Here is a 27055-nt window from a genome sequence, read left to right as displayed (position 1 = left end):
CTAACTTGAGAAGACTGGCTTTTGATTAAATGAGAGCAATATAGGATGTGATTTTACTGATGAAGCAATTATGGTTTTCTAGGCAGGTAGGCAGTTTTCAGTCTCCTGATTAAAAAGATACAAGTTCATTGTATTTCAGGAATATTTGCATAAATCCCAAATTTTTGTTCAAACACACAAAATACCCAACCTGGTAGGAGCGTAGTATGAATACCAGAAACTAGTTTGAACAGCTTGGCAAGATGTAAGGGTTTTGCAGCAGATTATAATCCCTTGTAGTTTCAAGGTTTAAATTCTTAAATTTTGCCAGAATGTTAGCCTGCCTAGTCCCAAAACAGTGGTCAATATCCACTTTCCCATTTTCATGTGATTCTGATTGTTTAAAATTGTACGTGAGGTTAAAAAGAGGGAATTTTTTCTACATCTGAAACAATGCATAGAAGAAATAAACTTGGTTGGTGGGGTTTGGGTTTTGTGCTGTTTGAAGTTTTTTTTCCTTTATTGGTGATCATGAAATATCTATTACTTTAAAATATGTAGCTTCTGCCTCAGAAGGGACACCATAACCTTGTCTGTGTCATTTCTGTTTGGGTAGAGCAAGGCCTGGTCTGATTCCTCCTGGAAGCAGAGGAAAACTCTCCATTGACCATAGCAGGGGCTAGACTTCCTGCAGAAAGAGTTACTTCATGTGCTTAATGAGATGATATTTCTCTAAAACTGGCAGTGGGAGCTCTGATGTCTTACAAGAATGAAGTTGCAACCTGTATGAAAGACTTTGTTTCTAACTTGCTTTCTTAGCTTATGAGTTGTTATCACACTGTATGCCATACAGCAGTGACAGATTGAGGTGTTATAAATATATATATATATATGTATAAATACACAGAGACTTCATTATTGTGTGGTTGGACGTCATGTACCCAGTCACAATTATGTATTTTAAAAAAGATAAACCATCCAGATAAACATGTAGAGGTATGAGTGAGTGCGTATAAGAAGATGACAGAGGGCTCTCCTATTATCATTAAAGCTTTGCTATAGAGCACAGTAAGTGAGTACATGCCTCCTGTTAAAATTATTCTCCAGTCTCAAGGGGAAGTTTTGTATCTTACGTCTGCAGTATGAAACTGATCTCACAAATACTCAGCCCAGAAGTGTTCATTTAATCTTGGAAGTAGTCCCACTGAATTTAATGAGCCCTTAGATGGTAAATTCTTTGGGGCTCTTATTTTCCTTTGTGTCTTATTCAATGGTAAGAACAATCTCCATTAGCTTTTACATTAGCTTCTACTGTTACTTACAGCAAAATGCTTTTAGGTTTTGGCTTGAAAATGTTAATTGAAGCACATAGGCACAAAAATTCTGAGGCAAAACATAGCAATTAAATTAGAATTATTCCAAAATCACATTTAAGGAATTTGAGTTGCCTTTCTGAAATTTCAAAAGCTATGTTTTTGAGTGCTGTTCCAGGCCTCATCTCATTTTTGCAATCTTTGTGGCTTTTGAGAGAGGAAGGATTGTAGACCTTGGACGGTAAGATTCCAACCTACTGATGAATGTTGATAGTCAAGGTAACTTTGGCTTCTCTTCAGCTGGGTGTAAGTGTAGAAGATCCCAGCTTTTGTTAACTCTGATGCTGGCAGCCAAAAATATCTGCTTTTACCCATCAGAGTCCTTTGAACTCCATTCCAGCTAACAACATTCTTCCAAGTGACTGCACCGGCCCTGGATGAGCCTTCTTCTCTTCCTGCTTCCCAAATCACATGCATAAAATAAGTTTTCTGCAGGCTGGGTTGGCTCAGTAGAATTGCTGTGGTCTGACTATATTTATTAGTAAGCTGTATGTAAAGCACAAGCTCATTCTAGATAATTGACACCTCATTTTTTTTTCTTCACAGATGGTTTCAATCATTGCTTTCAGAGCAGGGGGTAATTTAACCTTGCCAGCAGAGAATTTCCAAAACTGCAAGTTTATAAACTTTTTAAGCATTTTCCATACAGTTAGAGCAGCATTTCTATTCTAGCAGTGTAAAACTATGTCCCACACTGACCAGAGCTCAGTTATGAGGCTGCAATGCATGAGCATATTCCTTTAGGACAATGCTTTGAAAGAATTAATGGGAAATTGTGCATGGTTTCTTAGGTATTTTTATCTTGAGGGTTACTCTGCTGGCATCTGTTCTCTTTTGAGAAAAGAGTGGAGTAGGAAATGGGAGAAAGAGAAAGCAGTAATAAATACAAATATAGGCAATAAAGCCATTATGTTATGAGAAAATTAGGTGAGATGATTTGATTTGTGTATTGGTTTTTACTTTAAATCTGTATTTGAAAGGCACATTATTTACTGCATTGGTTTTCATGTTAAAAATGGTATTCTGGCTCATCAGTACTGTCAAGAAGTACAATATGTCCCACCTCATTAAGTACTATATTTTTTCCTCTCCATCTGTCTAGAACAGCAGGAAAACTTGTTTTCAAACAGAAAAATAATCAGTTATGTCCATTTCCATTCTTTACCTCTGTATCTGTATACATCCAAAATTTGTTTGAATTTGAATAGGGAAGTGTCTCCAGAACAACAATCCTAATAAAGGCACTAGTCAGAAGATCAGGGTGTGTTGTTTGGTAGCAAAGTGATCAACTATGAGAGCCCAAATGAAAAAAATAGAGTCACAGACTGGTTTGAGTTAGAAGAGATCTTAAAGATCAGCTGTGCCATGGGCAGAGACACCTTCCACTAGAGCAGGTTGCTTCTACTGGACACATGAGGGAAGGCAAATCTGCCCATTTAATAAAAAAAACTCTGGTTGACTGACAGCATAGGAGAAAGAAATTTAGAAAGAAAGGTATTTCCTGCTCTGTTTGAATATGTGACCAGGAATTCATCACTGTTTGGATATTAGAAGCAGCACAGCACTTGTGACTAAAAAGCATCTTTTACATGGAAGCAAATAACTGTGCCATATACAAGAGAATGCCCTGGAGGTTTTTTGATTCATTACAGAAAGTACTGTTCAGATTAAGGGCCTGATCCACTATGACCAAAGGGTAATACTGGGCACCTGCTTAGCCAATAGACAGCAGCAAGCTGCCGGGCTGGCTTTACTACTGGAACTAAGAGAAAAACAGCTCCAAAAGCCATGAAGAAAAGGCAATAGCAAATATATCAAAACACTGCCTGTATTTTCAGATAATTGCTTTCATCACCATTCAGCTTTTGGGAATTCCAGTCTTCTTCAGGTTAAAGTGATTTTCCTCATGAGACTCCTATCTGTGCTATCTCCTTATTCTCTGCAGCAGCCATTCACAGGTCCTGCAAGAAATCAATTTTAAGACTGTATTGTCTTTCTAAGGAATACTTCCAAAGACTGAATGAGGGGCTCTGATTAAACCTTTTGCTTTCAGAATCCTCAGATCATCCTGATAATGTTCATCTAGTTGGAGTAGTGATACTGAATGAGCAAAACAGTGTTAACTTCGAAAGGTCACTCCTTTGCAAAGTCAGGGAGAGTAGCCATGGGCAGAAGTTGGCTGCAGATGAGGCTGCAGTCCTACATCAAAGGTTGGGTAGAAAATAGTATTTTGCATCTGAGGTAATACCAGAGGATGTGTAACTGTGTGAAAGAGTATTGTTTGCAAGAAAAAAAGTCATTTTTAAGAAGTGAATAAATAAATACAGGTTTAGAAAATGGCAAATAGGCTAGAATAATTTATTCTCTCAATCCTAAAGTATTTACATCCTTTGTTCTGTTGTAGACACAAAAGGTAAGAGACCCCAGTGAGTTAACAAAAGAAATAAGCATGCAAATCAATTTCAGACAAGAGACATCAGTTACAAATTTGCCACTGGGTGACGTTTAACAATCCCAGAGTAATGAAAGGAATTTTCAGGAAAAATAATTTACGTGTTCTGGGATATGCATGTGCTGAGGATGATGTCATACCCTGAAAGAATAACTGTGCAGACCATAAATAGTCTTTCAGCTGGAGATTTAACACTTACATTTCAAGATGGGAGTGTGTTCTAGAAGAAAATGGTTTTCTCTTTATCCAAAGAAGGATACTTAAAATCATAAAGTAAGTTTTATTGTTAAAACTCTGCTACACAGTGATACATGGTAATGAAAAATGAGATGCATGTAATAAAATAGAAGCATGACTTCATAATGGAGCCCAGGAATGAGAGGCAGGGTGAGACCTTGAATCCTTTTGGTACTATGTCATTGACTTGCTTTGCTGCCTGAGGCAAGAGCCCAGTTTGCCTCCCAAGAAGCAGGAAGGGAGGTCACAGGGTTGCACCCTGTATTACAGGGTCACGGCAGTGTAGTTAAGATTCAGTGTGGTGTCTCCTGGTCTTGGTGCAAGTGTAGCTCTCTGTCTAAAAGGAACGGGGCTGAGGCAGCTGCATCTGCAAAAGCTGTGAGAACCTCAGGTTAAAAGCATGGGGAATATGCATGTTTACTCACCTAGCACATGCACTGATCAGTGCCAATGCTTCAATATTTAATAAAACTCAGATCTGGTGTGTGTTCAGATGAGTAGCAAAAAGCTAGACTTTGTTTAGATGCAAGGGTGCTACTTTAGAACTGTACTTTAAAAATTATAAAATTGTGCGTACTCCTGGCTCTGATGGTTAGCCCCAGAATTAGTACAGGACAATTGGAATGCAGTTAATAACCCTGAGCAGGTACTATCTTACCTTCCATGGCCACAGCCTATGCTGCATCATTCTGTTGACTGCATTAGACTGACAAGTTCACACAAAGGCTGTTGGATTTTGAAACGGTTCAAAAAGGTCATATTCCTGCACTGTCTTTGACTTTCTTCCATTGTCTCTTTTCCATAGCAAGTTTCACTATCCCACTGGGACTTGTGGTATTTGGGCATCGTATTAAGCACTTTATCTAAGCTCTCTGGAAATACCTACTTACTGAGCTGTACTCACACACATCTGCTACTTGCTTATTATACTGGAAAGCTCAGAGACTTTTCCCTCTTGCATTATGGGAAGCTGTCTCAGAAATGGCACTCTGGAGAGTTAAACCTTTTTCTGAAAAAGACTGGAGGAAAAGAAAGCTATGAAAATAGATTCATATAGAATTAAATACATTAATGCTGCTCTGTTGGTTCTGGACTATATGCTCAATCTTTTTCTCACTGTTTCCTAAAAGTGTAGCTCATTGCTTTAACAGTCTCCATGTTTGTTACATTTGAGGAAAGGATCTTTCTTACTGTCCACTTCTGGGATTTCTGATATATAATTTTAATGTATGAAATATATAATTATTTAATATATAACTTCTGAAAATAAGGTGGTTTATTTTTAATTTAGCATAATATTTACCTGGGGGGAATATAGGAGAGATTTCTGTGGCTGTATTGTGTAATAGGGATGAAAACATATATGAAAACACATATCCTTTCTCTTGGATCCACAAGTTTACTCTCCAGGTAGAACTGTTTGCATCATGAAAAGGATGATTAAAAAATGCAGGCAAGCCGCAAGGTTTTTGCCTGCCTTCCTTTCTTCCACAAGGGAAGAAGTACATCAGGCAAACCTCCCTTATTTTGTCTGTGCCAAGCACTGCTGTTTTGGCTGTGGCAGCTGCTGTAGCTCTAAGGCTGAAGCAGCAGCTGCCAAGTACTGCCTTGAGGTGCTGGATTTTTTTTTCTCTAATCCCTCCATCCTGGGCTTGTGCTCAGCCACAGTGCACTCTGTTCCTGTACAGGATTTAAGAATTGGGCAGTAAGCATTAAAATAGCTCCAGGTGGAGGGATTTTCATCCGCCTTGTCTAAAATCAGTGCAAGCCTGGAAGGGAGGCAGTGAGTACTAAGATCAAAGATCATTGCTACACAGCAAGACAGAAGGAAACATGTTAAAATGCCCTTATCACTTAAACATATCCTTAGCCAAATATGTTATACTTGTATATACCTTGATATTGTGGAGTAGGAGGATTTAATAAGAAGAACAGAGCAGTAAAAATTTAGACATCTTCCTAATCCTTGAAAATTGATAGCAAGGAAATCTGAGTGATGGGTTATTTCTTGGTTATACAGAAAAACATCTTTATATTTTGGGTAAAGTATCTGACCCACATTGATATCATCCACTGTTTCCAGAAATCAAACGCCTAGGGAAGGTATGTGAATTCCCATGGTCTAGGAATGATCATAATAGAGAAACTGAATTAAGACATGGAGGTGATATTTGCCTTTTGCTTTTGCCAGCAGCTTGCTTGTCTACAAAGCTCACCTGCAGCAATTGCATATTGTTAGTACATTTCAATTAGGCATGTACTTCAGGAGAGACCTAACTAAGGATCATCTTCAGGGCTATTGCCTCTGCAGACTCCTACAAGTTGTGGAAAACAAGTGAACAGCAAATCACCTTTGTGTTGAAAAGAGGAAGGAAACCCAAGTTCTGCTGGAAGCTGAGGAAGTGTCACCACGTGCTTGTAGTGGCCTTCTTAATCTTTTCCAGGGTACTCATTTTGGGAGATGTCAGAGATGATACAAAGTTAGACACACCTTTGGTCTGTCCCAAACCATCCATTGGTGCAGGTGTAGCTCACTTGCAATGACATTTAGGTAAATGGTAAATGTAATAAAATGATTGAATTGCTGTGGGTATGAATCATTTTAAAAACCTAGATGAGACATCAAACTGGAATCTAGATTAGGGGTGGAGTGCTTTACTGAAAATAACATGTTGGAATGCTACTCAATGCACACTTTAGGAATACCAGACTAATGGAAGACTTACCAAATACATCTTAAGGGCTTATTCTACCTGAAAATTGAGTGGTAAGTAGTGTATTTTTATCACAACATTCCCTTATCTGCCAGTAATTTCTTCCAGTGCTTGTAACAAAAAAAAAAAAACAAAAAAACCAAAAAAAAAAAAAACCCCCAAAAAAAACCCACACCAAACAATGTTCCTGCTTTCTTCTGCTGCTTGTGCTTAACAAGCCATATATATAACAAATAGTGTTTTTCTAACACAACTGTTTATTAAGTTCCAATCATTGCCTTCACTAGAAAGCTGCTGAAGGCAAATGGACTATTCAGTTGTCACCAAAGGCATAGTTTAATGATGCAGTGTATCTCTACACTGATGAATTCAGCCTTTTTATTCTGCTTAATCTATGATGTGTGAAGCAGACGGTAAGTTCGCCTTGCAGACCTGTCTGTTGGAAGCCCATTTCCTCTCCTTTGCTCTTCTCTATGTGATAAACACAGCCTGTTTATTAAAGGAGCCATCGAGGTACAAAGTTGAAGCCTCAGGTACTGCTTTTACAGTCCCTTTTCAGAAGGTACCTTCTCCTTCAAGCAATTGGTTTCCAAGTGGCCTCAAGTATTCCCTACAAAATTGCCTTGTTTCAAGTTTGGCAAAAAAAATTATACTGCTGACCCGCTGTGTGAACAGCAATGGTAAATAGTGAAGGATAGATGGAAGCATTTGGGTGAGAAATCTGTGACAGGCTTTTATGTGAAAACATTTAGTATCTGCTCTCACTTTAATAGCTTATTATTTTTAAGTCGGTGACAAAAACATCCTGCTGAAATAGGAACATTGGGATCCCATCTGCAGGGAGAGCTGATGGTGTTAGACAGACCTTACTATCCTCTAGACGAGACAGTGTATCAGGCAAACTTGTTAGTTGCTAGTTTTATGGTTGTTTTTTAAGACTGCTCCTGAAAAGCTTTAGCCAGACTTATGAACTTTCAAATGGCTGCATAAAATTATATCTTGTCTTTGTTTATCCATAACATAAAGTTATTGCGGTAAAAAATAAAATGGAGACTTCATCTTTTAGAAGTTTACTATACCTTTATGTTGCCCCCAGGCTGCCTCTATTTTTCTTGGGAGAAAGCACGTTCATATTTCTTCCAGAATGGGACCACTTTGTATACGCTGGAGCTGTTTGTGATAAATCTTCAGTCCTTTTGGTCGCATGTGTATTTGAATGAAACCTAATAGGTTGGCTTTTTTTTGTCTTTTGAACATCCACATTTTGTAGCTGTGGATCAAATGTTTTGTAATATATTGAAACACTGCTGTGACAGAAATGTCCTAGAAAAACAGGACTCACCTTTTTTTCCTATTACAGAACTTAAAAATAAGTATCAAAACAACTTATTACATATGGAATAACAACAGGGTGTGTAAGAGTGATTAATATGTTCCAGGTTCAATGTAGATGGAAATGGAAGCACTGTCATACCTGCCAAAACCTTTTAATAATGTTTTGAAAACTGGTATTTACATTCTTTGAATTGTTTATATCTAGAAGCAGCCTCCTACTTTGGCAAATTTGGTTTAAATCCTCTTGGACCTCTGACAATCAGACTGACGAATATACTGATATGCTCTGATGTTATCTTACCTGAAAGCTCATTTTCATCACAGAACAGGTTTTTTGGAAGGGATCAAAGTGAGTCATCTGGTTTAACCTCCCTGCTCAAGCAGGGTCATTCTAGAGCACACAGCATGGGATTTTGTCCAGATAGTTCTTGAATATCTCCAGTAAGGAAGACTCCACAACCTCTATGGGCAACTTGTTCAGTAAGAGAGTTAAAAAAAATAATTTAAGGACTGGGATGTGAGAAACTATCCCCCGATGAGGAACTAACAGGCTGAAGATTTTATCCTCTGGTGGTTTCCTCCAGCAGGCCCAATAGGACAGGTATAGTATCAGTCAAGATGAGTTTTTGGGATATTGGAAAAAAAATGCAAAAGTCACCACCAGTATGCTCTTTTATCAAAAGCTTTCCTTAATGATTCATGGTCTCCTGCAACTCCTGACCCTTCCATGGTACAATATTGCCACATAGATATCAGGAGTGCCATGTGGCTGCTATGCAGCTTGCACATGGTGCCAAATGATTTGATAATTATTAGGCTGTCAATCCCACATGATATCTTTAGGGCTAGGCTTACTCAGTCCAGTTTTGCAGGTCCAGTCTCACTGTTTTTCTGTCCTTAATTTTCTCCTCATATACAGGACAGTATCCTAGTTCCAGTCCAGTATAGGGAAGGATTTCTGTGCAGGAGACTTGTTCTCTTTCTAGTCCTTCCCAGCAAAGGAGCAGACAAGGGCTGTGCACTCATGGGCTCAGGGAGCATTCATGGGAAGTGAGAGTGCTGGGACCTTTGTACCCCTCACCTTGGGAGGTGAGACAGTGTTCTTACCCTCCCTCTGAGTGTCAGCACAGATCCCAGCTGCTCCCTCCTTCCATCCTTAAAAATTGAGTGAGATCAGATCCAGCTGGGAGGTAGGACTTGGTTCATGAAATACAGACAGGTTCTCTTTTTCTTTTTGCCATTTGCCCCAAAGAATGTTTTAATTGATATCAAGAAAAATCCACTCAGTACAGTCACAGTCTTTTTGGAGCAAATCAATGATCGGAGTGAGGAGTACAGAGATTACCTCCTCCTGTTTGGTTTTGAGCAAAGGAGATTTACCCACCTTTATTCACTGCATGTCATGGGAACAAATGGAGGGCATAAAGCACTTTGTTCTTGCCCAGGCTCAAGGGGAAAAAAAAAAGAAAAAAAAAAAAGAAAAAAAAAAGAGGTTACATTTAGAAGACAGGAGCCTGGGATTCTGGAGTAGAAGCTATGTATGACTGCCTCTCAGATGGTGCTCCATTTCAGGAAAAGTGGTGAAAGGACATCTGTTGGCAAATTGCCCTTTTTTGGGTTATTGAAAGCAGCAAGTTGAAAAACAGAGGAGATGAGGATGTGTGGGATCCCAACTGACCATAAGAAATCAGATTGCACTCTTTAAAAGAAAACTGATTACCAGACATATTAAACTTTAATCTTATTTGCAGTTAGTAGCCCCAAAGAGAATGCTTTGTTGGAGACCTTCCAAGAAAAGCTATTTCAGACAGCTTGGAAAGCAAAGACGATGCAATAGAAATAATGCAAATACAGTTCAAATTTTGCTATAATGAAGTTAGTTTATGACAACCTTTGTAACAACCTCAACAACAAATGCCAATGTCCTCATTGGTAATTAGCTCTGGTGAGACAAACACTTCCCCAAATTTGATGTGAAGACAGCATTTACATATTTCGTCCTTTTGACAAAGCAGACTGTATCTGGCACATAAGTATACATTTTATTTCTAAGGTTTCTAAGCCCCATCTAAATACTGAGTGAGTGCAAAATGACCTCCACTAAAGTACCGCTTGTTTGCATTCAGTTCAAATGGGATGCTGCCTCAGATGCAGCAAACTGCCAAACCCTGGCACTGTAACCTCCTTCAGCTAGGGAGTATTTTAATCCCAGTTCTGTGAGGATTCTTTGGCAAGGCTACTCCTGGCTGTTGTCCTCAGGACACTAAGTTATGCTGCTGATGTGAATTATAGTTACATGTGCCTTGCCTCTGGGGTCTGGTCACTGATGCTTCCCTTTACCTTGTAGATAGCCTGAACTTCAGCTCCTCGTCTGACAGCTTTGGCATTGTCATGGTCAATTCACACCCCTGCAGCTGTAGGTGGGCTGCAGATATGGGATGGAGATCTGTGCAGGGAACTGTGCCCATCAGTGACTGCTGTAGTACAAAATTACACAGGGTGGGGAAGGGCTCCTCTCCTCTACTGTTTTCCTTAGACCTGGTTCTAGACCTGGTTTGTGGGGTTCTGAGCATATCAGAGGAGTGGTGCAGCTTGGGCAAACATGTAACCAAAGTAAGAAAAAGTACTCAAAGTCGTTTCTTGCTTCCCTGCAGGCAATTCTGCAGTATGTATGTTAGAGGAATTTGAAAGTCTCATGAATTCAAATAGCATTGACTATAATTACAAACCATCACAAAGATTTTATAAAAGTATTTATTTGTTCTTATGACTTAAAGATGTAGATGTTGTAAAAGATCCCTCCAATAATAATTTTACAAAGTTGACTTAGAAGTGCTCCACAATCCATTAACCTGAATCTCAGTATAATTCTCTAAACACAACTGCCATAAACATAGCCCCTAAATTATAGACTACATTTTTGAATGTTCACTTAATCCAAAATTACATCTTTTTATTTACAGAGTTTAGTGAATTCATGTCACTTCTTAAAGTGTCTAGCTGTATCTAGACATCTCACATTGACTTTTTCTTTTCATGAAATTAATAGCCTTTTTGCTAAGTGAGTTTCCTGGACTTGGCAGCAATGCAATAGAATAGTTAATTGAGGTGTCATAAAGACATTCCACCAGAGGAACTTGGGATACATCCTATGGCACCATCAATCATAACAGAACAAGTGTTAATCTGCTTGCACACAATAGATCATTAAAAGAATAGTGTGAATTTAAAACACTTTTTTTTTTTTTTTTTAAATAGGAAAGCCTGACACTTCTTGTATCATCTGTCTGTGTATAAGCACTCACATATTTAGTGCCCAGCGTATAAATGCTAAATGAAGGCAGCTCGACAGCTCCTGTGTGCATTGCCTCTCACAGGGAAGCTACCTGTCAGTGCACACACTCCCTGGTGGATGTATCAGCTGAGCAATACAACAAAACTCAAACATTTAAGTTGTTTAAGCACACAAAGAATCCCATTCAGTTCACTGAGGGTGAACATACGTGAGAGCCCTCCACCGAGCAAAGAATGCCTCCTTGTCCTACTGTTTATGCATTGGCTAGCTTGGTATTTTCACAGGAATGTTTACTCTGTCACCTGACTACACCTTCAGGCATTTTCCAAATTTTTTTTTTTTTTTTTAATTCAAACTTTCAGTCAATATTAGTCAAATCCTTTTATTCAAATTCTCAGTGCACCCTGGTCTTCTCAGGAATCCATCCTGCACTTTTGACTCTTCCCCAGTGAGGGGAGAAAAGGCAGATGGAATTCAAATGCAGCCACTGTGCTGCTGCCTGCACTATACTGCTTAAAGAGGCTGGGCCTGAAATAGCTTGCAAATATACATCAAAATATATGGAGAAACAGAGTCCTGTGTGCTACCTCACAAACTAAATGCTCATCCTCAATAAATCTATGTGGGTACATGAGAATTCTGAACTTGCTGGTTTTGTCTGAAGAAAAAAGCATCCCAAATGAATGGTTGGAAAATCTAAGTGCCTTTAAAAAGGTCTAAGTTACTTTGGAGCACAGCAAGAGCAAGTAGCACAATAAAAAAATTAAGGGTTAAATAAAGTGAAAACACCACAACTTCAAGTTTGTTTTGGATAAAGGGCTAGAACCAGTCAGTGACCGAACTGAAGGGTCTTTAAAGGGAGAAATAAATGGATGCAGCAGCAATATCCCCCTAAAAATGATGAGGCATTGGTATGATATGTGTTCAGCATTCACCTAACTTTGCACACTTTTTTTCCTTTCCCTGTTTAAGTTCTATTTTGAATATAGAGTTTCTGGCAAGAAACTTGTTTAAAATGTTTATAATGAGCACAGCATGATTTTTGGATTCTGTAAACAAATACCTCTTTAAAGTTATATATAATTTCAGAGACTTTAGATTCACTTGTCAAGGAAACCCAACATTTTCTTCACTGAAACTTTGGGAGTTAGGTTTTCTAAAGGGGACATACAAACTTTGATCTATAAACTTAAAAAAGCTGAATTTAAGATTAGGGAGAAGAGAAAATGCTTCACAGAATTCAGGTGTCAGAATATATCTTGTTGTTGTGTGTGTGTGTGAAGTAATTTTCTAGTTCTATGGAACACAAACGCAGTCCTAGGGCATGTTTGTAACATTTTGGTACTTCCTTGCCCAGGGGACCCTGCTAAGAAGAGGCTTGTTGCAGCCTAATGATCCAATGCAACATTTGTTTCAGCTCTTCGTCCCAACATCGCTGCTGGGGCACCTCGTTGACAGCACACAACCTATGCCAAAGCCGTGGCCGAGCAAGGAGCTGGGAGCTGCTGCTGACCCCCACCACAAGGCTCAGGAAAGACGAGCCGGTGCCACGGGTTCCCGCTCATCCTCGCCGACCAGACCTACTTTAAAAGCGCACATTAAGCGCGGGTGCAGCAGGTGCCAGCGCAGCAGGGATGACACAGGAAAACACCACACCTGCTCACCGCTGCAAAGCCTGCACGCCACGGAGAGCCGCCACCCGGCTGGCAGCCACGCACCCTCGGGGCTGCGTTCGAAGCGCCGCACGGCCCCTCAGCCAGGGACCCCGGGGTCGATACGTGTTGCACCAGAACCCGCAAAGCCGGCAGCCGCCCTCGCCCGGGGCAGGAGGGCACCGGCCCCCGCAGGCTTTGCTGCACCGGGCTGGGCGGCGATTCCCGCCCGCGCCGGGCACCCGCACGCCCGCGACAGCGACCCCCGTCCCGGGCACCGACATCCCCGCCACGGCGACCCCCGCACATCCGGGGCAGCGGCGGGGCGGAGCGGGGCCGCGCGGGGCGGTCGCCGCCCCCGGCCGCGCCTCAACTTGGTGCGAGGCAGCGGCCGCCGCCACGAGCGGGCGGAGCGCGGCTCGTCCCCGCCGCCGCCCGGAGGATTTACCCTGCGGGATTCTTTTGCTCGGGCGCCCGGTGACCGGGGCGGCAGCGGCGGGGCTGGCGGCGCCCCTCGCCTCCCCCCGACGTCCGCCCGGCAGCGACGGAGAGGAGGGCCGAGGTGAGTGTGGGCTCCGGGCGCCTCGGGTTCCGCTTCCCCCCGCCCCGCTCCCGGTCGCGCTGGGGCTCGGGGAAAGGGAAGCTCCAAGTTCAGGCAGCGCCGGGCTTCTTCCCTCTCCGGCCGCCTGCGGGAGAGCCGCCGCCTCGGCCGGCCGCCGCTTCCTCCGAGCGGGGTGACCCCGCCGCGGTGCCCGCTCGGAGGCAGCCGGACGGGCACACACAGCCTGCGGCTGCCTTCCGGCGGCTCCGCGAGGTGCTCTTGCCGCGGAGAGGGTCATGGGGCTGGGGACGTCCTGTTGCTGCTTCCAGGGGTCGGGAGCCGCTGTGTGTCAGCAGCCTCCGGCAGCGTGGCTGTTTGTGCGTGTGTGTGTGCAGGGGGGAGTACCAGGGCACCATCGTCGGCTCTACATCTTCACCGCTGTCACATCAAGTTCGTTCACTTATGTTTATTACGTAACATGTGACTAATATTTTACAGTTTATCTTATCTGCTGGGCTCCGGATCAGCCTTATTTTATTGCATTTTAATTCATAAAGCTGAAGAGAGTCGGGGAAGCTCTCATTCTAATTGGTTGCCTAATGGAACTTGGTTTTCATGTGACTTTGGCCGTGTTAACAGAGGGTTACTACCTCCTTCCACTCTAGGAAAGCAGAAGTGCGTGTCTTCTGCCCCCTCTACCTCCGCCCCCCCCTTATATTATTAAGCATGGGCAAGTTTCTTTAGGTCCCACTTGTTTTTAGTAGATTCTGGAACCTGCTGCTTCGTGAACTTAGAGCATGAGATACTGAAATAGAAACTGATTTTTGTGCAGCAGCTGCTAAGAGAAATAACTTTTATGGCGATGAACAGGAGTGAAACAGCCTCCTTGGTTTATATAAATGATGTTGGCACTACATGAACTGTAAACGAACATAGCCAACAGCTGTGCAAACCAAAACTATGTAACTAACCATGTATTATTATAGATTGCTGCTCTCAACTTCATTCCTTTGCAAAGACATTGAAGATCATGCTACCCTGAACACTTGGAGCACCACAGAACTCGTTTTTCTTGTAAATACAAAGAATTACTTATCTTGAAGATAGCACTTCACTTTCTAGTGCCAGCTTCATAATTTTCTGTGCCTTGGAATTGTGTCTGTGTCCTGTTATGCTGGCCTTTTTTCAAGTGGTATTGCTAGCACTTTGAATTTGTTTGCTGCATTTTCTCAGGCTTACTTGTGAAACAAGAATGTAAACCTGAGACAGTTATTGTCAGTAGGGAAATTGTAGCAGCACGGTCCTCCTCAGACAAATGATACAAACGTTACCTGGCAAGGACACCACTCACGAGTTACCCTTGAGATCAAGGTGATAAGGACAGCACATGGACTGTTACTGGATGATGTCTGTCTGCTCAGAATTGTAAGCTGCATGAATGAGTATACCTTATTCCTCATGTACCTTGTTCTTATAGGAATAGGGCAATTCAAAGACACTAATGAAAGTCGTGCAAATGCTTTGAAAATACCATGTGTCAGTCATTTCTTAGCCTAGTGGTGAGGTGGTACTGTTTCACTTTTATACAAAGATTTATTCCTCCCCACTCATCATCTCAAAGTGAATTTGTTCAAATGAGTTCAGGAATAAGCTGTACAGAAAAAGAATGGAGGTAATTTAGAATAAATTTCAATGCAGACTTGCTGCTTTAGGAAAATAGTATCCTGCTGTCCTTTCATTTTTGCATATGTGTTGGTAACTCATATGTTAGCAGTAAACTTTTAAAATATTTTTCTTTATTCTTTCACAAAAGGAGTGTAATCTTTGTCTTTGGTTGAGAACAAAAAGTAGCACTAGGGGCACTCATCTAAAAACAAAGTACTTCCAAATACTTAAATCCTTTGGATGCAATTTGCATCATGTTTTTTGTTCAAGAGACAAGAAATTCTTGACAGATTTACATTTTATATTTCTAGTGGGTTTTGGTTTGTTTTTTTTCTGTTTTGTTTTAGGGCATGTGGTGTCAGACTGTCCATGTAGCACAAAAGTTTGATTCACAGGACCAAAATGGTATGGTCTTTGGCTCTGCAGTCTTCCCCAGCCTGTGTCTTTAGATGTCTTCTCATGGAAGTGCAGGGACCATCTCTAGATTCAAGCTGAGCTGGATCAGGAGCTGTCACTGCTTATAAAGAAAAGAAATCACCTAAAAATTCAAGTAAAATGATTTTTTGTGTGTAAGGTGCATTAAATGACCTTTTTATAGTTGTTTAAAATGGTCCTGTTTTGTACTTAGCCAATCACTTCATTAAGAATTTTTGACTTCTTTTATCTCTCCTTTTCATACTTCCAAAATCTGGAAGTATGCTGTGCTGTCCTTCAGGCCAAGTTATAGTGCATTGTTTGCATTCCAGTGTTGCTCTTTGATTTTTAAAGTTTGTTTGGAAGGAGGTGGTTTTGGTGCCCCCCTCCTCCTTTGAAGGGTCAGCATGTTGATTTTAGTATTGAAATTGTGACACTGGAGTTTATCTGGAGCTCATCTGGTTGAATAACTCATGGCAGATACAAGAAGTGTTAAAGAAGGCAAATGTTGAATACTTCTGTTGTGATATGTGTCTTGCACCAATGCTTAATAGAGGTAGGCTTGGATCCTTACCTGGGATGCTCTTCATCCCAGTCAATTTTTTCTGTCCTCCTTTGAATATTGACAGATTCTTTACTATAAAGATACACTAGACATAAGTGAATAATCAATTATGCATTGTATCAAAAAAGAGTGTCTCTGGACTGTACACTTCCTGCTTTCACTGAGCAGCATCTTAATTTTTGAGATGTAAATTATTTCCCTTCTGTTTACCTTTAGTCTTCTTATAACTGTGTTTTTTTCATGCTTTGTCTTCTGAAGCTTTCTGTTGGATTTCTAGTTCTTTACCTAGTCTAATGCTGCAGCAACCTTTTTCAGGTCATCATTAAGAATGAAGCACTAGTTTTATATGAAGGCGGTTTTGCTAGTGCTTGCCACTGCTGCTTTTGAATCTTGATACTTTTAATTATCAGCAGCAATGTTCTCATATTGAGCAGAGATCTTCCCTGAGTTCCACAGGGATGCTTGTAATCCTCTTGTTTGTACTAGGCCTACTTTATTTAGAAGGTTGCTGACCATAGTAGTAATTATTTAACTTTGTGACACTTCTGCATTTATTAACATTGACTTTTATCTGCCAGTGTATTACCTGTACATCATGGTTATTTAGCGTCCAGTTGGTTACATTTTTGGACTTATGTACTTGACCAACCTATATAACTATTAACTTCTCTACTTTCTTTTTCAGCTCATTAATTAGTGCCTTTAAATGTTGCCAGCTTTATGGATCCTTGAAGCATCCTGCTGTTAACCTTTTGTTGTATTGAAGTTTGATTACATATTCCTAGTTCAAACTTCCTGTTTCTTAGCTAGGAATAAAATACTTAAAAGAAAATATAACAGAAATATTGAAAATATATCTGCAGTGTTGAAATCATGGCTTTTACTCAACTGTTAGCACCAGGTCTATTCCTGACAGAAGTACTCTAAATTTAGCATCCCCAAATAAGATGTTTTAACTGCATGTTTGTCATAAAAGCACTTTGACACCATCTTCCGCTAATTCTGGCAAAGCATTTTTTCCCCTTTACAGTCTTTCTAGAGAGCTTAATCCATTATGCGAAATCAGCCCATCGTAAAAATCAATGGAATTGATATACTTTTAGCTAATGTATTAAAGAGCTGGCTAACTGCTCTATTATTCACTTTTTGATTACTTAAATACAGTTTTGCAGTATGAAATATGAAGGTTCTTTAAGGGCATTTGCTCTCGGCTAAATTGGAAGCTTGTGACTTTGAGCGCTGCATAAATTATCTCTTACCCGTGCTGTTGTAGGAATTCCCAACTCATGGAGGCATTCTTACCATTGGTTTCACATAAAGGCTTTTTTATAACCCACAAAAGAGAATTAGCTTGAATTCTAAAGCCCTTCACTATGCATGTTACTGAGTGCTGGTTTGTAGTCCCTTACAGGAAAAGCGATTTTGATTCCTCCTGTCTTTGACCAATGGAACTGAACAGTCAGCATGGAAAAGGTGTGTTTACCTCACAACCTCAGTTGTCACTGAAAGTAAATGGAGACTTGGTTAGTTAAGAAAAGGTATCCTTGGCAAGTTAGTCTTCCTAAGCTGGCTTTTGATACCATTTACCAACCTTGTTTTTGTGATCCAGAGCTTTATTTTCAATTGTTAAAAAACTCTACCATAACGTTTTTTGGTGGTTTTTTTTTTTTTCTTTCTTTCTCCTCTCTTTAAGCGATAAACTGTGGTATGGAAATTGACTATGAATAGACTTCAAAACAGCTTTTTTCTTTTTCCCCAAGTATTTCATTTTAGCATTGGAGTGGTCAGTTTCGTGTCTTTGGAATTAAAAAGTTATCCTCAAGAGTAAGAACTTTGTAATGGTGCCTTTTCATTGGAATCAGTGTTTAATGACCACAGCAACTCTCACTGATAGTTTCAGCTCTATTGTCAGACTACCATTTAAGAGAAATATACAGGTAGGAATTTGAGCACTGCTTGTGTTGTGTTGCTGTTCTGTGTAATTTGATGGTCCTCAAGACATTTGTGTTTGTTCTCCTGTGAGGAGGTACTGCTAGAGAAGGACAGTGTTTGCTGCTGTGGACATTCAGCCTCTGGGACCATGTAAAGCTACTGTGAAATTCACTCTTAGTTAAGGAGGGAAGTGTTTTCATACTTTTTTTTTTTTTTCTTGTGCCATGCTGGTATCAACTTTTAGAGACTTTACTCTTTTAGAAAACTTATCCAAAAGAAAATCCAGTTCAGTGTTTTGCTGTCTAGCTGAAAGAATGTTAGCATCCTTTGGAGGCAGAATGTGTGAACTGCCCTTTTGTTCCTTAATTCTCAGCTTGCTTTATAAGACTTTGTCCTGTAAATTGCAAGCCAGTGTAATATTGTAAATTTTTTGGAAAATTTTACTTTGTTTTCACTAGTACTAATATTGGTTAAACTATGGAAGTGGTAGAATCTCTAGAAATTATATACTTTTTTAATGGGACTTCTTACTGTGGATGAAGTCTTAATGTTTTTTGTTCAAATATTTCTTTGTAATGGGATGCAGTACTATTTTCATGTTGAGTTCCAATATATCTTCCTGTAACAGGGTTCTTGATGTGTAGATGAGGTCATACGACAAAATTTGTCACCCTGGTTTTGTGGAACAATTGAGTCAGAATGATATTCAGCATCAAAGTTGCTTGTGAAAATTTGTTACAGGCAAGTGAGAGGGTATGCCATGTTCTTTGACTTTTTATTTTTACAGTGCATTGGATTAGACTCCAGAATTTCAGCTGGTGCTTCCTGTCAGCCACAGGAATGATAAAAATAACAGAGCACGTACATATCTCTCAATAAGTAGTTTGACAGGAGGCAGGAATACTGGTCTGATTTTACAGGCACCACATGACAAAGGCCAACAGAACCTGAAGAACTTGAATCCCAATCTGTTTACTTTTCCATAGCCACAGGTCATTGTTATCTGTTTTTCATGCCTTTTAAACCTGCACTTATTATGCTAGCAGTGCTTTAGTGCAAATTGTGAATGATAACCAGAATTATGCTGACAATTAAAGGGAAGGTGATAATGCCAGGATTCTTCCAGGGAGAAGGAAACAAATTTTGGGGTTGGGCTTTTGAGTTTGCCCTTTTTTAAATTTTTTTTTAAGGGTTTGTTTGTTTGGTTTGGTTTGGGTTTTTTTATTTGTTTTTCTGATGTCTGTGAGGAACAAACCAGGGGAAGATGGGAATAGTGGTAACAGGTTGGAATCAATTGTCACCATAGATAGATTTGAAAATTCTTACTACATACCTGAATAGTGAAGCTGACTGAAAAACAGAATGAAAAATTGATCAAATGGCCATGTATGTCTATAAAGACAAAGAAGTATTTAGAATTGCTCTGAATTACAGAATATGCTAAGTTGGAAAGGACCCACAAAGATCTTCAAGACCCACTCCTGTCCCTCCACAGGACTGTCCCCAAGAGTCACACCATGTGCTTGACAGCATTGTCCAAACACTTCTAGAACCTGGTCAGGCTGGTTGACCACTCCTCTGGGGAGCCCAGGCACTTCCAGTGCCTGACCACTCTCTGTGTGAAGAACCTTTTCCTCTTGTCCAACCCAGACCTCCCCAGAAGCAACTTCAGGCCACTCCCTCAGGTCCTGTCACTGATCACCACAGAGAAGAGATCAGTGCCTGCCCCTCCTCTTCCCCTCATGAGGAATTTGTAACAGTGATGAGGTCTCTCCTCAGTCTCCTCCAGGCTGAACAGACCAAGTGACTTCAGCTGCTTCTCATTCAGCTTCCCTCAAGGCCCTTCACCATCTTCATTGTCCTCCTTTGGACACTCTCTAATAGTTCTAGGTCTTTCTTGTATTGTGGTTCCCAAAACTGAACACGGTGCTCAAGGTGAGGCTGCCCAAGAGCAGGACAATCCCCTCCCTTGGCCAGATGTCTCCACAACAGTGTTCAAAAATGAGTTTAACTACCATGGCCAGGGTGAGCAAGGACTAAGATCAAGCATAAAGCTGCCTCTCACCCCAACCCAAAGTGGGTAACAAAGAGATGTAATTTCATGAGGTCAGTTCATATCTTTGCTAGGTGTTACTTTTTTTAAAAGCAGAGTAAACAAACCTCATGTACAATAGGCTTCCAAATCTTCTGATGGCCCAAATTCTTATTAGTTGTGGGCAAAAAAATTAAGATTGATCAGAGTTGTCTTTTCACTCAGTGACATTCATCAGTTTGATTACCGCTATGAATAATTTAGCATTAAGAGCAGCCCAGGCTCTTATGTGCATATCCTGTTCATTATGTTTCCGCGTTAAATACATTCAATTGAGAACATTCTCTGATGGAGCACTTTTAAAGTATCTTTGAGGACTCATTTAGGTTAAAATTAAACTAATGGATTTATTTAATTTTCAGTTCATTACATACTTAGGGTAATTGGGATTGATACACTTTTCAAACACAGAAGCTGAAACTTAATTTTAGGTGCAAAACTCAGCTTTAACTACTGTTTCCAGACAATACTTCTGTTAGGAATTATTTCTGTTTCTCCTGTTTGGAATATTAATTTGGATGTCCAGTTTGTGAGTTTGCCATCAAGAAATAAAGTATACATTTTCACATAACTTGGTTTTTTTAGATGACTTTGTTTTAAAGGCTACTGTCTATAGTGTTGTGTTAATGAATCAAATATCTGCTATCTTTATCTTTGAAAAATGGTTGAAGATGGCACACCAGAGCAGTCCCAAAGAGATACTTGAATAACAGCTCTACTTAGAATAGCAAAGAAAACCCCCACCTCTGCTAGCAGTGTGTAACTTTGTTCACCCCTTTTCCAATATACTCCTGCAAATTTTTCTTCAGGGCTTGCTGATCAGAAGTTTCAGAAAGCTGGGTACTTAAATTAGTAATAGTTTAGTAAACTTGTTTTGTTTTCAAATTCTGAAGATAGTGTGGATGTGTACACATCATACAACAAATATTAAACTTCCTAAGGTGCAGCAGAGGTGCTATGATTTAAATACATTTATTTGAAATACATATTTCAAGAAAAAAGAAAGTCATCCCTTAAGGCCCTCTGTCTGCAAAGAATGGTTATAAGGTTGAAGAACTTTTTCAGGCTGATGTTTCTAAATATTTGATTTAGAGGTTTATTTTTGTGAACAGAAAGTCTCAGAAATGGCATGAAAAATACGAAGTTGTTCAATAACTTTAGGAAGTAGGAAAGAAGAGTAACACCTCCGTGAGCCCTAATGCAGATCAAAAATGCATTCTTTGCACCTTCTTAGAGTCTTTGAAAGGCCTTTAGATTCTTACTGGGACTTATTCCTTGCTCTAGTGCTGTGTGTGTATAAGCAGAGTTACAGATATTATAGGAAAATTCAGTAAGTTAAGCATACATTTGCTTCAGATTTACCTTTAATCTGATTATCTGTCCTCTTAGAAGAACAGCCTGGCAACCTTTTGGAAATGTGGCCTGAGATAGCTATGAGAAAACAACTCCAAGCTGCTCAGTGCTCCCTTTCCTGCAACTTCTACTGTGGTTTAATGGGGCACTGAAGTGAACCAGGAGAACAATGTGGCATGAAGGATGTTCAGGTATTCTTCATTCTTTGTCAAGCTCCCTGCTAGAACAGAACAGAGTGGGGCAGCTGCTGCTATGTTAGGTGGCATACTCATCAAAAATGTTTTAGTTAGTTGTTTTTTGGGGTTTTTTTCAGCATCAAATTGGTTTTATGTGTGGTATCACAGGTTTTATGGACACTGGAATAAAATAATTTAAAATTGTGTAGATCAGCATCATCCTTAAAGACAGCTTAGGCTATGCAGAGTTCCAGAAGTAAATGCCTGATTATCTAGCCTTCAAAAAAACTGATGTTATGAGGGCTTAAAATTGTTCTTATTATAGCTTTAGGAAAAAATAGTGTTCATTATAGGTTTTTGTGTGCTCTAAAATTTGTATTTGATGTTTGGCTGTGAATAGATTCATTGAATTGCTGGGAGCTGCATTAATATTTCATCAAGTCTAAAGTTATGTGATGGTAGTTAAAATACTACTTGTATTTTAACTTTGTTGTTGTACAAAATATTAAAGAGGAGAAAAGCATTGGTACCATGACGGTCCAGTGACACTAACAGACTCCTGAAGAAAATATTAAGCAATCCATCAACTCTTGCAAAAGTGCAGTTGGAAGATATTTAAATGTGGTACATGAGGGCATTTGAAGAAAATCCTAACTTGTTGGATAATGAAAAGGCATGTGGTACAGCCTTTTTTTTTTTTTTTTTTTTTTTTTTTTTTTTGGTAATAGCAAAAATTTAAATGCTATTTCATAATATTATTCACATTATTCTGCTATGGTGTCATGTCATCAAATGAAAAAGAGTGTTCAGAAACCATGAAGAATTTGAGGAGTGTAGTGAGCAACCAGAGCTGGGTAAAATATTTTAAAGTAATTAATAAATTATGTATGCAAACTCAGCACAAAACTTTTTTTTCTCTAGCAAAATACGCTTGCCAGATTCTATATCTAATTTTGTGCTGCAGTTCTAAATCATAAAATCTTTATACCTGCAGTAGTTAATTAAAAAAAAATTACAGTAACCAATGCCCACAGGAAACAAAGTAATCTTGTGTATTGAATTTGCTCAATCTTTTAAAAAAGAAACCCTATAAAAACCATTAAACCAACCCCCTTGTTACTAGACATTATTTATTTTCTTTCCTTTCCTCCTCATGTTTCTTTCTTTTTGTTGCTTTTGGATCTTGCAGAGCTGTCAAATCGCATCTTTTATTCTGTCTTTCCATGTCCAGGAAAACTAATCACTCTTCTGCAAGCAGTTAATGCTTGAAATCTGCTGTGTGCAAGAAACCAATTGACCCAATCTCAGCTGGGATCTGATTCATGAAACTACAACAATACGCAATTTTCTTGCTTTGGATCATATCAAAGCTTTCTTATGCAGTTTTAGACTATTATGACTATTCATTCTTCCCCCCAAATTGTGCTTTCCCAAACACGGTAGGAGCTTCTAAGAGCTTGAAACAATGGTTTCTCTATATTTTGCGAGTGTTATGTATATTTGAGAGGCATCTAAGGACTCCTTTTTTAACCACATTTTCCTCTGTATGGAAAACTTCATAAAACATCTTTTTTTTTTTTTTTTTTTTTTTTTTTTTTTTTTTTTTTTAAATAGCATACCTCATGTTATTTGCAGTAGAGTTGAATAGCAGTGAGTTGTGGTCACTAGTTTGCACTAATCTGCTAGTTTGGATCACAAGCATTTTTAATCAAAGAATCTGCAGTGGAATGATTTTTAAGGTGAACAGACTTTCTTTATGACCCCTTCTGTGCAGAAGAGTCAAATACCATGGACATCAGGCACTTATTTCCAAATCAAATGTTTGACCTTGCCTTCATAGCTACATTTTCAACTCTGTGGCTGTAAAAATATTTGAAACCAACTTTCTTACAACCAAACCATCTTTTACTGCACAGGCAAATGAAATTATGATTCACTACCGCTTCCGTCGGCAGGGATGTGCTGCGTGGTATATTTCTATGGAGCAGACCCAAGAGGAATTTCTCATTATTTTAAGAGACTCTTTGCTTCTTTATCTGTCACTTGTAAAATGCTGGCTAATTGTTAGTTAAAAGCAGCTTATATCAATTATTGTTGTAGCACACCACCTTAGGTTTCCATGATTTGTGATTTCTCCATTTCTTCCATTTGTCTGGGTATGTGATGAGTGATTGGGTGAATCATTAATTTCATTCAGAAGAATGTGGTAATGATTCAAGAATGAGAGTGAAGAAATCTATCCAAAGGAAGTCAAAATAATAGAGTAATTTGGGGGTTTTGATACATGGTTTCACATTTCTTAGAGATCTGGCTGTCTGAAAGTGAAGCTCAGTGTTTTCCAGAAAATCATCACTTTTAGTGTAACTCAAGTATTTAAATTTAAAAAAAAAAAGAAATTACCTCAAAGTCGGCTAACTGAGAATGTTCATTTTACTGTACTGGTGCTTGGAGAGTATCCAGAAAAGATGTAAGGTCTTTTATTTTCCTTCACATGTGAGTTATTGACATAATTTACTAAAGACGTTTCAGTGTAGTTTGAATAGCTTAATGAGTTTCTTTATGTTTTAACAATTTATTAAACTGTTACATAAAAGGTAAACAAGGATATGTTGGGGAAGAGAGACAAGGCTTTAAGAACAAAATGAAGACTGGTGTATTTGAAGTAGATTGAAGTCTAGTTATGGTCAGGCTTATTGAAGAGGAAATCATCACAATGGCCCAACTGACAAGCGCAGTGTTTAAAATTTCCATATCCAAGTCTTAGGTTTTGAGGAAAGGAGTTTAGCTCTTTTGGTGGTGGCTGGAACTGGAGAAGTTTAGCCAGTCTTATGCATCCTTGTTGAAGAATTATCTTCCTTTTCCAGAAGGAATTTGTTTCAGATGGACGGGTAAAAAGCCAAAAAAATTTGTAAAAGCTTGAATGTTTATGGAGGAACATAAATGAAAAGCTTCCAAGCTTATGAAGTCAACTGTGTGTAGACTAGAGAAATTTTAAAACACTTCTGTGTTAAAACTGTGTATATGTCTGAAAATATCTGTATCCACTAAATGAAGGTTTATGGAGGAAATAATGTTTTCTGTTCAGCTTCAAAAAGAAAGCTTAAGTTGTATAAATAATTTTTTTTTTCAAATTTCTCTTTCAAGAGAGAGGAAAGTTAAGGACAAAACTTTAATACACAAAAAGTGAATACACAAAATTTGAGAACTTTTGGCTTTGCCTGCATATGTATGGATCAAATGTCCAGACTTAAGTGATGGGAGGGGCATTTCCCTGGGTGTACCACCAGTGGCTGGGATTCTGTTCCCTGCCCAAAGTTTGCCTGCCTGGTTTCTGTTTGTGTGTCAAATGTGGTGGCATTGACATGTGGTAGTCCTTTTTGTAAAAGCTAATAATGTTTTATAGTGTTTTTACTTGAAGATTGCCCCAATCAGGCAACAAAAGAGGAAGGGTTGCCTTTTCAAGACTGATCTCCTGCTCTGTTCACCCTCAGCCATCCCCCATTCTTACCCTGTGCCCTCACCACCCTCCTGCTCCAATTTGTAGATGGCTGATGGGCAAAAATCCACAAAGTATTAAATTGGCACAATTTTGGAGAAAATTGAAAAAGGGCAACTCAGCAGTTACCTGTTGTTTTCTAGCCTGCCAGTTCAGCAGTGAGCCTTGCTTTTGACTGGCCAGATGGGATACCTGAACCTTGGAACAAACCCTAGCATCTGATACCCATTGATGATTTGGTAATTAAGAGGCATAGGGAAGATGTCCTAATATTGGGAAGGGAATGGGCATTTTGGATGTGGAGGAATAAAGGAGAGCTTGTAAGAGGCAGCAGCAGCAAGGTGCTGAAGTTATTGTTGTCTGTGGGAGATAAACCCAAAAGTTCTGCTTTCCATAAGGCAGGATAAATTGTTTTAACAAGACCTATTTGCAGATAGACCACAATTTATTTCTAAGCATCAACGTTCTGTCAGGTTTTTTTTTGGTTTTTGTTGTTTTTGTTTCTTTTTCCAGTATGCTGTGGCTGGTACTGCAGCTGGTCCTTTTAAATTGTTAAAAAAAAAAAAAAAAAAAAAAAAAGTGTCCAGCTGCTGCTACAGGATAGTTTGTTAGAAGAGCATAGTGGTAAAAGTTAGATTGCTCTACTTACATTAATGAATAGTTGATCATGTTTCTTCTCCCTGAAACAAAATTTCCACAGTTTGCTTAGGAAGTGTTTGGTCTGAATTTATGGGAAGAGTTATTTTTGTATCTTTTATTCTTAATGGGAGTAGTTGAAAGCTGCTTGTAGAAGAGGCAATTAGCTGATAAAGAGACTATTTTGTAAGTATGACATCTCCTGTTCCTCTGTTGGAAAACCAAAGAGGAGCACGGGAGAGCAGACTAGATGAGAAGATTAATGTATTGTTCATACATATAAAGTATGTAAGGTGATGTAATTAAAGAGAGTGATAACCTAGGTTATTTGCTTTCTGAATTGCATGAGGAAAATGAAGGAAAGAATCTTAATTTACTGTCTTTGTGCTAATATTTCCTGCACTGAAATCAAACTGGGTACCTTACTCTTACAAAAAATACCTTCTATACCTTGCTATTATAAACAATATTCTTGACTTTTCTGAATGAATGCTAGTAGCGGGTACCATTTTAAAGACTTGACTGTTACTAAAGTGAAATGTTAGTGCAAGAACAAACAGATTTTTAACATTACTGTCACCTATACTTTCATTCCAGTTTTTGCATTAATTATCTGTTTTTTTGTATATGTAGTAAATAATAACAACTTTCTTGGCACAAACCAGTGTAACCATGAAAGGAGTTGGTTACTTCAAGCCTTGAAATTACTAAATCCTAAGAAAAAGTGTAGGTTGTCTTAAGGTGCACTGCATCTATTTTTTTATCTGAATTATATGTTTATCTTGGTCTTTTTAACAAGGATTACTCTGCATGTTAGCAAAAAAAAAAAAATCCAAATTGCATGTAATATAAAACATCCTGCTACACTCAAACTTCTGCCATTCTGGTGATGTTCATGAGTCACTGACATACTCTTCAAAGCATTATAAGTAAATCACTGCGTCATGATATTGAAAAATTGTGCTGTTGGCTCTTCAGCTTGGAATTATTTCAGTAAGTGTGTACCTTGTAAATAGTTAAAGGCTAAGCCTCTGCTATTAAAAAAAAAAAGTGATAGTGAGACATTGCTTTGTGGAGAACTACTGCAGAAGTAGGTTGCCTCAAAGAGCAAATATTTGAGATTGAGGAGAATTGGGATTGGATGGCAT

General features: G+C 39.2%; 1 protein-coding gene across 2 annotated transcripts in view; it reads left to right on the top strand.

Annotated features, from left to right (window-relative positions):
* The first annotated feature begins 13402 nt into the window (after positions 1-13402).
* GALNT1 (polypeptide N-acetylgalactosaminyltransferase 1) overlaps positions 13403-27055 on the top strand; it is an 87332-nt gene continuing 73679 nt past the window's right edge. For both annotated transcript variants that reach the window (XM_041408110.1, XM_041408109.1), the window contains exon 1: positions 13403-13599. The gene's annotated coding sequence lies outside the window, so the exon portion shown is untranslated. The remainder of the gene's footprint in view (positions 13600-27055) is intronic.

Source organism: Onychostruthus taczanowskii, unplaced genomic scaffold, assembly GCF_017590055.1.
Source record: "Onychostruthus taczanowskii isolate IOZ18803 unplaced genomic scaffold, ASM1759005v1 scaffold29, whole genome shotgun sequence".
Classification (NCBI taxonomy): domain Eukaryota; kingdom Metazoa; phylum Chordata; class Aves; order Passeriformes; family Passeridae; genus Onychostruthus; species Onychostruthus taczanowskii.
The sequence above is the reverse complement of the archived record's forward strand: the minus strand, read 5'-3'. Positions and strand labels throughout refer to the sequence as shown.